The sequence below is a fragment of the Pteropus vampyrus genome, unplaced genomic scaffold, assembly GCF_000151845.1.
Source record: "Pteropus vampyrus isolate Shadow unplaced genomic scaffold, Pvam_2.0 Scaffold152, whole genome shotgun sequence".
NCBI lineage: Eukaryota > Metazoa > Chordata > Mammalia > Chiroptera > Pteropodidae > Pteropus > Pteropus vampyrus.
Window position 1 is genome coordinate 2,707,423 of NW_011888933.1, and position 11,050 is coordinate 2,718,472.

General features: G+C 35.2%; 1 protein-coding gene across 2 annotated transcripts in view; it reads left to right on the top strand.

The window, feature by feature from the left end:
* The window catches only part of GPR1 (G protein-coupled receptor 1), a 42,410-nt gene that overhangs the window by 11,477 nt on the left and 19,883 nt on the right, over window positions 1-11,050 (top strand). For both annotated transcript variants that reach the window (XM_023536297.1, XM_023536298.1), the window contains exon 3: window positions 4,522-4,617. The gene's annotated coding sequence lies outside the window, so the exon portion shown is untranslated. The remainder of the gene's footprint in view (window positions 1-4,521; window positions 4,618-11,050) is intronic.

Here is an 11,050-nt window from a genome sequence, read left to right on the forward strand (position 1 = left end):
AGACAATTGATGTATTCTCTGGCCAGCTGGATTACAGCAAGTCAGTGAGATTATAGCAAAAAGTCCAGCTATGTTGTACCGATCTTCCTCACAAGATATGAACTCATTGACATGAATCATCTGATGCAAAATAAACTCCTTTAGTAAAACGTTATCACGGGACCAGAATGTCCTACTTTTGGAAAGGAAAGAACGAGCACAATGCAGCTTTACTGTAACAGCAAGAAACCACCATTTTGTTGCTTACAGTGGTATCTTTCAGCTGCCATTTTCTCTTAGGATGAAACATAAATTCAAAATGTTATCTAAACCAATTACAAATAATATCAAGCGAGCTCTCTGATTGGAGCCCTTGATCATTTAAAATTAGCTGGAAACCCAAGAATTTGTTACTTTTCAACAGTCATATGTTATGTGACTTATTTCATAATACACCCTAATAAAAGGGCTAATAAGGCAATGTAATATCAATATCTCACACTTCCTCAGATCTTACTATGAGCCAGGCACTGTCAATGGTTTACTGATGGGTTTTCTCCCCTGATCAAAAATGAAGAAAATGGAATTGATTGTAATCAAAAAATAATATGGTGTGCGTGACCACTGTCTTTTTCTTTTTCTTTTTTTTTTTTTTTGGATCAATATTATTTGGGCTTCTCATGGTAGTTAGAGCCACTCTGTCTTCAAGAACAATCATAGCATAGGAAATGTAACCAGTGTCTTTGATTCAGTATTATAGCAAAATAAAAAATGATCTTTTCTTCTTCCCCTTCTAAATTCTCAGCTGGAGCTCCTGTAACAAAAGGCAGATTAACAAATTAATCCTAACTTTTATTTACTTATATTAACTATAAATAATTAAATATAAGTTAAATAAAATACATGTATTTACATATAGTTTATGTTAATTTTTATTTAAAAGAGAAAAGCATATAAATTTAATACAAGTGCTACGTGACACAGAAGCCTTCATAAAGAGGACTTCATAATGAAGACCTGAAGAAATAGTTAAACTTGAGAATTATTATACTAGGCTCAATGTAAAGTGGAAAGTCATAGAAAAATGTAATGACAAAAGAGATATGAGCTAAGAGTAATAAACCTGGGTAAACATAACAAGTCCTGTTTTTTCAGATTCCTCTCTGCATCCATCCCTCCGGCTTCAGAGATAAGGATGCTCATTTTCTCTGGGTACAGGGAGGGCACCTCTCACATGTCGGCCTTATGATTTGCTTCAGGGGAAGGTCACAAAAGCCCTCCTGTATCTGCTGTTTCTCAGATTCCTTTAGCTTAAAATATTCAGTATGCCAAGGTGCTATATTTTGGGGTAGCATGTCCTGAACCCTGTCAGTATCTATGTTGAGTTGAAGAGGAAGATGGGAAGTAGTACCTACAAATGAGAAAATAGGAAATAGAAGAACACCACAGATAGAGGGAAAATAAGAAATAGATGACTGGAAATAGAGCAGGAGGTTATAATAGCAATAGATGACTGTCAGACACTGAGCTTCACTAATTGCCTCATTTCATCTTCACGGCTGAACTAGATAAATAATAAAATAGATATTATTATCCCTATTTTAAAGACAGAGAAATTGAGGCTTGCCGCTTTGACTAATTTTCCAAGTCCACACAGGTAGGTGAAAAATGGCACTACAATTAGAAACCAAGGTCTCTGACTCCAGGGCCCTAGTTCTTAACTGCCATAAAATAGTGCCCAGAAACGCTTGTGATTGTTTCTGAATTACGTAGAAGCACTTGATGAGGAGGGATTGGTGGGAAAGAAGGAGGTTTAAGGACTGAAGAGACCAGGGTGACAGAAGAGAACAGACAGACAGGAAAGGGGAATGTAGAAATAAAAGTCAGCTCCACATAAACACCCTAGAAATATTTAGATATCCCAGAGGAGAGTTGAGGCAAGGACAGATTAGATATAACTGGAATTTCTTTGTGGCTGCTGTGACTTCTCTTCATCCCACTTTAGTGAGGCAGATGGAATCTTCAGGCCAAGGAAGGCATTCTGTGTTCTCAAACTGCCATGTTGATCAGGCAAAGTGCCACATCCAACCAATTGTGTTGTAGTTTGGGCATGGCTGGAACAATGGCTTAGATCCCTTCCTCTATTTGAGGGATTAAAGTGGCCTCAGTTTAACTGCAAAAAGAGAGAGAGAGAAAAAAGCAAAGTGCACACATTTGAATACTGTGTTAAATGTTCTATCTGTGCAAAACAATTACATTCATCTTGTTTATTGGTCCTTCATTTCCAACAGCCATATTAAGGACCTGGCTTCTAACACACAGTCTTTAAAGATAACACAGAGGGATGAAGGGAAGAGATTCTAGGATTCTTAAAAGAAGAATTTCCTTTGGCAATATCAAACGGGGTGATATGAGAATTCTTTTCCCTTAAAGCCCTCCTCTGTTTGTCTGATATTGCACTTAAACACCCCTTCTTCCCCCATTTCCTCCTCCCTTTCCTCTAAGTGAGTGCTTCCCCAGCCTGATGTTTGGTTCCATCACGATTCTAGGAGTGGAAGGTAAACTTAGGTTTTGGAAAGTGAGTGTACCAGAACGAAATTTCATATACATTTTTTAACCTTACCGCATCCCCACCATTCTATCCCTACTCTTAGTTCTCCCAAAGTCAAACCAACACTTTTGACTGAAGCCTTACTAAAAGATAATTTTTTAATATATCAAGGTCATAGATACAGAGCACAGATTGGTGGCTGCCAGAGAAAGGGAGTGGGGAATGGATGAAATAGTGAAGGGGGTCAAAAGTTACAGACTTCCAGTTATAAAATAAATAAGTCATGAGAATGTAATGTACAGCATGGTGACTATAGTCAATAATACTGTTGTGTATATTTGACAGTTGATAAGAGAGTAAATCTTAAAAGTCCTCATCACGAGAAGAAAATTTGTTTCTGTACGGTGATGGATGTTAACTAGACTTATTGTGGTAATCAATTCTCTATATGAATATCAAATCATTATATTGTATACCTGAAACTAATATGTTATATGTCAATTATATCTCAATTTCAAAAAGAAATTTAAAAAACTTTAAAAAATTAAAAAGACAATTTTTTTAAGCAGGCAAATCATGACTCATACAAATATAAAATTATCCTTTTTTAAAGGTTTTATTTAACTTAATTATGAGAGAATCAGCAAAAGATTGCATGGGTTAAAAGGAGAATTCAAGGTATTACATATACGTAATCCATCATAAATGTTAAATGAATATTCAACAGTTGCAAAACTAGCCAATACATACAGGGCAATATCAATGGCATTTCACCAAACACGATTCATTTGTATTTCAATGGACAAGGATCACTTGCAGAGATATAAGTTGTCTACAACTTACACAATTGTAAATTACCTCAAAGACAATGACAGGCAGAGAGAACCTGAAAAAACAGACCAGATAGGATTTCCAGGAATCTTTTTGCCCATTTCAAAGTCTTTCATAGTTTTTCTTGACAGGCCCTAAATATACAATTATGTTATCCTTCTTTATATGTAATTCAATATAAAAAATGCTAAACCAATGCTCACAAATTTCATAATTAAAATGAAATAGCTTCTTTCCAGAATTTATTACAAAATTATAGATAAATCCTTTGAAGTTAAACCTATTTAATGTTTTACTGCTTCCGCTTTGCTGTGTTTAGTCTGCCCTTTGAGTAACACTCCCTCCCGTTAACTGGGCTCTTGACCATACGGTGACATCTGTAGTAAAGTCATCTTACAAACCTTGGAATAGGCCAACAGTTGATTATTTCTTAATGAAATAATTTGAGACAAAAATGGAGAAACATTATATAGTACTCTCATGGTAAATGGGTAAAATATCTGAAATAAAACCCAACCACTAATCATATTCCTCAGGATGCCTGCATATCATAAGTCATGTCTTATAATGTACTTTTATATTAAGACCAGTACTGATTTTAGTCCTAATGTTACGCTACAGTGTATAAAGAGGTTGAGGAGCGTGGTCCTTTTTAAGCAATATAAGACACCACTTTGAAACTACTTAGGATAGTTGCTGGGTGCGTTAGTTAATAAGATAATTTTTATTATTCAATGCAAAATAACCAATTACAAATTTAAAGAAATTATTTTAAATAAAGCGAATAGCTTTCTAAATTTGAAAATGAGAAAGTGAGGGCTGGACAAGAGGATGAAGATGAAAAATTGGAGATTCTGGAGGATAAAGAGGAAAAACTGAAGGCTTTTAGTTATACTCTGTTCAACTTTCTTTGATTCTGAATTAGAAGTAGAAATAGTGAGTACAGTAAAGTAGAATGTAAAGGGTGTTCTGAAATAACAGTTGCCTGTGTCTCAGGATGACACTTGCCCTTTAGGACTGAGTCCAGTTAGCCACCAGCACCATTAGCAAGTCCCAGTGGTTCGCTGGAGGTCATGATCGTGGGAAGTCTGTTGTTTTGTGGTTAACACAAACATCCAAATAGGACAAAGCTGATGCACTCTATTTCCACATCTATTTAGGTTCCTCTTGGTTTTTGCTCCAGTTCTGATTTCTGCATTCTGACTCTTCCTGACTGATCCATCTCCTGCAGTTTTACTCGCCTGTGGTTTCATTGAGTGAGTATCGACATTTGGCTAATAAGTAAGCTATATTTTCTGACGTGTGGCCTCATATAGGCTTCGGACCTCTTTCCTTCAAGTGTGGTGGAGCATCAGTTCTCCTGGTTTCAAGTAAGATCGATCCCATGTGGTGAGTCCTCCCCTCCTAGGTCCCCAGCCGCAGTTTCACCTTTTTCCTCAAGGTCGCTCTCTACCTAAGTGCCCTGATGGGCTTGCATTCAAAAAGCTCTCTGCCGCTCCCTCCAGGAACCCAGCGGTACTACCTCCACTACTTCCTGGCTCGGGTTCATCCATGTTAAAGATTTGATTGCCAAACTCTAGAATTCACATTCTCCCAATTTGTAATAAGAAATGGAAAGCAAGCAAAAAATAAAACCAAATTTAATTTTGGCTATAATGGTAGGAGTTGATGTGTAGTAGGTAAAATTATTAGCCAAGATCATGTTTATTTTAGATCTTTCTCATTCTTTTAACAGATATTTATTGAACCAGGAATTGTTCTAGGAATTGTCCCAGCAACTTAGGGTATAGCAGAGAATAAAGAGAGACAGTTTAGGTACTTAGATCTTACATTTAATGAGGTTTTTTAGAGTGAGAAGGTAAATAATTAATGAGTTAAAGAGTTCTACTTTATAGAGGGGAAAACTTTAAGAGTCTAATTGGTATGCTATTCTATGTTCTCTCAGTTAATCACAAATAGAGTAACCATTAAACTTGAGGCAGAAACCTGAAAATAAAGGCCTAGTGCTCCAAAAGGTAAAGTTTTGCAAACCTTAAAGAGTTAAGTAATGCCAAACATTCTGGCCTTTATTTTTTTCCCCCTTCTTTTTATTGTGAAAAATTTCAAACATTCTGAGTTGAAAGAATAGTACAGAGAACAACCATATATCTAGACCAGTTGTTAACATTTTGCTATATCTGGTTGATCTGTAGTTATTTATATATAGTATGTATATATATACATATTTCTTATTTAAAAATAATTTCAAACTTATGGAAAAGTTGCAAGAAAAATACAGAAAATGCTCTTATATCCCCTTTGCCTAGATTCACCAATTGATAAAATTTTGTCACATTTGCTTTTGTATTCTCTAAGTATATGTATGTAGTTTTTCTGAACCATTTGAGAAGTTGCATATATGTGTCCCTATATATACCTCTATATATTTCAGCATCTATTTTCTAAGAATAAGGACATTTTCTTACATAACCACTGTATACTTGTCAATTACAGGAAATTTACAATTGATTTAATATTTATATCTAATCTACAAGCCATATTTCAATTTTGTCAACTGATCTAATAATACTCTTTCGGACATTTAATTTGTCTCCAGTACAGGATGCAGTACAACATTACATGTTACATTTAGTTGTCATGTCTCTTTAGTTTCTTTTAATCTGGAACATTTGCACAACCTTACTTTGTCTTTGATGACATTGGCATTTTTTAAGAAAACAAAACAGTAAAAAAAAAGTTCCTCATTTGGAGGTTATCTGATGTTCATCTGTGTCATAGATTGAATTATTCTAGAAGACTCTGGGGCAGAGTTTAATTATCAGATGTTTATTGGATTTTGCCCTTAGAATCCTTACCTGTGTGTGGAAGGTGGATGGGTAGGAGACAACTGAGCAGAGGCAGAAATAGAGTTGCAAGGTAGTACTGACAGCAATAGCCAACTCTAGGTGGATCTCTGAAGCTCTAATAGATCTATCAGAATTGTCTCCCATTGGGCCAAAATGGCCACATCTTTTCACTTCCATTTCAATAATTATTGAAGAGCATGACCTTGGGCAAGGAGCTCTACGTAGAGTAACAGCAGTCAATCCCTTAAGGGCTACGAGCTGGAGGCTGTCTCTTGACCTCTGTCCGAGGAACTAGGGCAACAAGTTTTTTCATGAAGGAGGAAATGCATTTCTGTTTACCACAGTACATGATTAAATCAGATTATACATTCCCAGCCTGGCAACTATGATGTACATTGTTTTTCTGAGTTCTGTGAAAGTAAGTTATAGACTTCAGCCCTAAAACCTTCAGCATACATCCCCCAAAAAGAACATTCTCTTACAAAACAATATCATTAACACACCTAAGAAAATGAAAAATAATTTCTTGATGATGTCCAATTCATATCACATTTCCCCAGGTAGTCTCAAAATATATTTTATAGCTTTTTAAAATCAGTATTTAATCAAGGGTCACATATTACATTCAGTTTTTGTGTCATTTCTCTTTTAGTCTGGAATAATCCCCCTATTTATTTTTTTACGACAAAGACTTTCCGAAGAGCCCAGGCCTGATGTCTTGAAGAATCTTCCTACTTTTCAGGGTGTTTTTCAAATTTGAAAGTCAGTCATAAGACTTAATGTCACAAGAAGTGAGAAAAATACCATTATTTTTTCTTAGATGATTTTAAGTATTTAATGAAGATAAAACAGTTTCGAAAGACGTATGCTATGTTTTTCAGAGTAGTAATTGAAGAACTGTTGTTATATTAATTATTAATTAAATAGAGTCATTAGAGAAGTAAAGACATAAAATGATTTGTTATGGCAATTTTATTACACATTTATAAAATTGAGTTAACTCAATATTTGTGTGTGTGTGTGTGTACATTGCCAGGTTCTACTTAACCCTCACATCTTCTCTAATGGAATGAAACAAAATTAAAAGCAGCTTAGTGGTTTTTTTTTGTAATTTGCTAGCAAGAACAGGAAATGAAAGAATCATGTTATCTTAACTCATCATATTATATTTTATTATAATCATATTATATTGTTACTAAACCTTCTGTAGTTCTTTAAATTCAACGCTCTCATTATAAGCTGTTTTAATCCTCTTAAAATATTATGACTCATTCATTATAACAAATTAAGAAAGAAAGACATGAGACACAGAAATCCTTTTGGATTATTTCCAAATTGGCTTCTCTAACTAATGTCCTTCAATTGAGCTAGTTATGAATTTTCCGATAGAAAATAATTATATCTCTGCTAAGTATTAGTCAAAATATTTTCTTTTTTTTCTTATTTTCAAAAATATCTGGTGTATCTTATGCAGTATTTACTTATTGTGTCCATTAATAACTAATATTTGAGAACATTTATAATATTAATGGATTTTATCTAAGAGTAGTTTAACTTACATCTTTAAAGTATTTCAATAATATGAGATAATTGCTAAGATTAATAAGAAAGATAAGTATGGCCAAAATTATGTCAAAACTTATAATAAAAGTTTGATGTTAGTCTATATGTAATTCAATTTTTGGTATAAACTTCTTTGGCTGCAAGAAAGAACCCTTGGTTTACTTCACTGATAGGAATATCTCTTAATGCTGGGATGGCCTCTTCTTAGTGTTTCTTCTGCTGTTGATTTTTAGCAGTTTTCTGTGATTGCACGAATGGAGTTGAATGGAGAGGTACTCATCATGTTTATTCCAAATAAGAGTACATAACTGATTATTATTACCAAAATACTTTCAAAATTTGTCAGTGGCCACCACCTTGACAACTGGCAAGTCTATTTTTCTCCTTGATTTTTTTTTCTGTCCTCCTTTCTCCTTCATTTTTTTCTTTTATGGAAATAATTTACCATTAAAACTGTATTATAGTATTCATTTTCTACCCAAACTAATATATATCCCACGAAAATGAAATGAGAAATCTTCACTAAAAAAAACTATACAATTTTATATGGGATAAATATAAAACTAAAGATTTGATGTTATGAGTAGGAATAAGATATATTAGAGAACAGAAAAATTTTGCCTATTTTGAGCCGATCTATTTTGATTCAGCACTGGTCTTTGAATACCCTTTATGTTTAAGTCTATGTACTGAACCCTTTGATGAGCCACAAATTTAATTGATTTATTGATCCATTCATTCATTTAGTCATTTATTCACTTTTATAGTCTCTAAAGCAAGTTCAAGAAGGAGACAGAGGTGGTGGAAGAATGTACATTTTTTTTCCAATAGAAGTTTAACTGTGAGATGGGTTATATATCTCTTCTTAGATTTTGTAAACCAAGTGGTTCCCAGATGCACAAAGTATGCCTATTCAGATTCCCTACTGAGGTGGATTAAGTGAAAATAGCAAAGTAAGGACCTCAGAAAATTCTTTCCTTCACTGGGAGGAATTACTGAAAGGCTAGCAACAATCCAGAGAGTGTTTATTTAAGAGAAAGAAAAAGAAAGAAAGAGTTCAATCTCAGTAAGTGCACTTTTGTGGCATTTTTCACTTGCCCTGTTCCATTCTGGACTCTCCTGCTTTGTGATATCCTTGAAAACTAATAGCGTGGTCTACGGCCATGCCACCCTGAACATGCCTAATCTTGGAAGCTAAGCAGTGTTGGACCTGGTTAGTACTTGGATGAGAGACCACCTAGGAAAACCAGATGCGTTTAAAAAAAAAAACAAAACTAATAGCATGCATCCTAGGCAAAGACCAGCAGCCTGGCAGCCACTGGAAGAAATGGAAAGGGGCAGGAACTCCTTCAAAGTTTCATTCCCAGAGAATTATTATATGACTTGTCTGGTGGCTCCTTGGAAAACCTCAATTGCAAGACTCTATGTTTGACCTCAGAGCTCACCTAGTGTGACAAGCTTTTTACCCATAAGCATGTGTCACAAATAATTACAGGCAGTTATTTAAGTTTGCATCTGCCTGAGGTGATGGATACCAGTTGGAGGAAGGCATTAGACTAACTAAAAGTGTAAAAAGAAAAACTGGAGAATGAGACATACAGAGAGGCTTTGAAAAGCTCTGACGTATACCTAGGAATCAAGCTGGGCACAGGCACATCCAGGGCTGTGCTCATGCCCAGAGCTCTGTGCATTGCCAAGACCTGAGAAGGCTGTAAGCTCGCATCTCCGGATGACGTGAGGATTCGAACAAGTGATGGCTAATGCTGAGTTAAAAGTGTGCCCCCAGTATGCTCACGGACCCTTCCTTAAAAACTGGGATTTGATTCCAGGCATTCAAGAAAATTTCCAGGTCCTACATTTTACCTTCCGAGCTTTGCACAGTGGTGACAACAAAGGAGAGGCCACGTGGACCATAGGACAGCCAACTGCTTTGATGTCTCTCTGGATTCTTGCTTCCATCTCAGTTCAAGCTGCTAAGGATTTTCCTTTCTTTCTTGCCAGCTCAGCCATACATTTAAAACAATGATTTTTACATTGAGTCCAGTATTTGTAGAGTTTTTCTAGTGAAAAATTTTAAAAGAATATCTACATAACACCATCGCCAAAAACATAACTTCACCCAGCTTATGAGCTGTTACTTTCTCATTGCCGTCTTTAGGAAAGATCTATCTGTGCTGTCATTTCATATCTGAATACAGTAAGGACCAAAGAGTTACGCAGACTGCAGTGACTGCATCGTTGGGGAATCCCACCTGCCTTTTTCTACTATTCAGCCTTAGAACCAGGCTTCAACCAGCTCCCATTTTCTCTTCTTATCTCAGAAGGGCCCCAGAAACTCAGACACTACCCTGTCCCTCTGAAGCTGATTCTACTCCCCACGTCTCTGGTCACAAATCTCTCCAACTCCCATATTCTTTGCTCCACAAATTTTATTTGTATCTTAAGGCTTTTATTATTAACCACTAGAGCAAAGTAGATAATAGAAACATGATCAATATGAGAAATGTATAAGCATTTCATAATTTTACTAAAGGTCTTATAATTATGGTCCTGATTTCATGCTAGGATGAGTTCTCATCTTCCGATTTTATTCTTTTATGGAGTTAGTTGCTCCATATTTAGGCGAAGACCAGAAGGACCCTGTTTTCAAAGATGATCCTTCCCAAACCAAAGATGTGATGCTATCAAGATAGAACAATAAGTGTCCCCTCTGCACTCCAGAGGACAATTGACACCTCTGAAAATTACCAGATTGAATGTTACCCAAACCAGTCATCCTCTGTCCTGATCAGGAATATTATGGACATTATTGTATAATTCTCTATTATTATATCAAAATACCCAAATGTAAACTAGCTTCTGATTGTGAACCCACTTTTAACCACCTAGTTAACACAAGGCTTTATCAACCCTTCTGAAACTTTGATGTAGTTTGATATATGTTAGACTTTTACTTTCTACTTCTCATTTCTTAGCTTCTTTCATATTTTGCATCTCATTATCTCTTTATGCTACATTTTGGATAACTTCTTCAGATAGATCTGCTAGTTTACATCCTCTCTTCAACTGGGTCTAAGCTATCATTTTATGCATCTATTAAATTAGATTTCAATATTAACTTTGTAATTTCTAGATGTTCTGCTTGATTCTTTATAAATCTTTCTGGGCCCAAAAGAGATAGTCTTCCTAAAATTCTGGTAGTTATTAGTGCTTCTGTCTTTAGGTCTTATTTTAAAGTATTCTGCTAAATTTCTGTTTTTTCATGTATAAAATGAAAGGA